This window comes from Alligator sinensis, unplaced genomic scaffold (assembly GCF_000455745.1).
Source record: "Alligator sinensis unplaced genomic scaffold, ASM45574v1 scaffold696_3, whole genome shotgun sequence".
Classification (NCBI taxonomy): Eukaryota; Metazoa; Chordata; order Crocodylia; family Alligatoridae; genus Alligator; species Alligator sinensis.
This window is the reverse complement of record NW_005842505.1, coordinates 647,457-648,826: the sequence shown is the minus strand read 5'-3', so window position 1 is coordinate 648,826 and position 1,370 is coordinate 647,457.

Genomic DNA, 1,370 nt, shown 5'->3' with positions numbered 1-1,370 from the left:
TAGAATTGTTCCAGTTTGTGCTTAGCCTAGCGGCTTTGGGTCATGCCCTTTGACTTCCTCATAGCTTAAGCTGTGTACGTGACCTGCTCGCTTACACATAATGGCAATTGAATCCGTTCTGTTCCCCTTCACCTGAACACACACAGTGTCACCTATGTCATGAGTTTTGCTTATCAGTAGTTTGAGGTTCAGTTTCCCAGAAACCCCTGCACCTATCTCCTTGAAACTTGGCAGGCTCCATGGCCTCAGCAAGAGCTACCATCCCTGCAGTTTGCACCCTGCTGTGGCTTAAAACACACATGTGACATCCGTTTTGCTTGCAGGAATTTGAGGTACAGTTTCTCAAAAACCCCTGCACCTATCACCCACTTCATGCCCTTAGCAGAGGCTACCACCATGGCAAGTTTCATTCAAATAATCCAAAAAACAACAAAATTTTAGATATTTCATTGATTCCCCATTATACCCTATGACCAAATCTTTTCTGAATTGATTCAGAAGCTCCAATTTGATTTGGAAAGCTTAAAGCTTCTAGCAATTTGATTTGGATTCATATATTTGGCCTCTGAATTGTCCGAGGAAAAGCAAGGGCAACATTGGACCCCTGCTAAACCAGATGGGACAACTGATACCCAGGAAAAAGCAAACTTGCTAAATGGGTACTTTGCGTCAGTTTTTCACCGGTCCCATGGGAAGCCCCTGCCCACTGCGGCACAGGGAGGCCTGGATGAGGGAGATTCCTTACCATCCAAGTTGACCTTGTGAAGGAACACCTTGACAGGCTGGATACCTTCAAGTCAGCCAGCCCTGACGGTTTACACACAAATGTACTCAAATTGCTGGCAGGCATCATAGCTCAGCCCCTGGCATGGATCTTTGAGAATTCCTGGTGCTCTGATGAAGTGCCCAACGATTGATTCATAGATGTTAGGGTCGGAAGGGATCTCAATAGATCATCGAGTCCGACCCCCTGCATAAGCAGGAAAGAGGGCTGGGTCTAGATGACCCCAGCTAGATACTCCTCTAACCTCCTCTCGAAGACCCCCAGGGTAGGGGAGAGCACCCCCTCCCTTGGGAGCCCATTCCAGACCCTGGCCACTCCAACCGCAAAGAAGCTCTTCCTAATGTCCAATCCAAATCCGCTTTCTGCTAGCTTGTGGCCATTATTTCTTGTAACCCCCGGGGGCGCCTTGGTGAATAAATACTCACCAATTCCCTTCTGTGCCCCCGTGATGAACTTATAGGCAGCCACAAGGTCGCCTCCCAACCCTCTCCTGCGGAGGCTGAACAGATCCAGTTTCTCCAGTCTCTCCTCGTAAGGCTTGGTCTGTAGGCCCTTAACCATACGAGTTGTGGTTAAGGGCCTACAG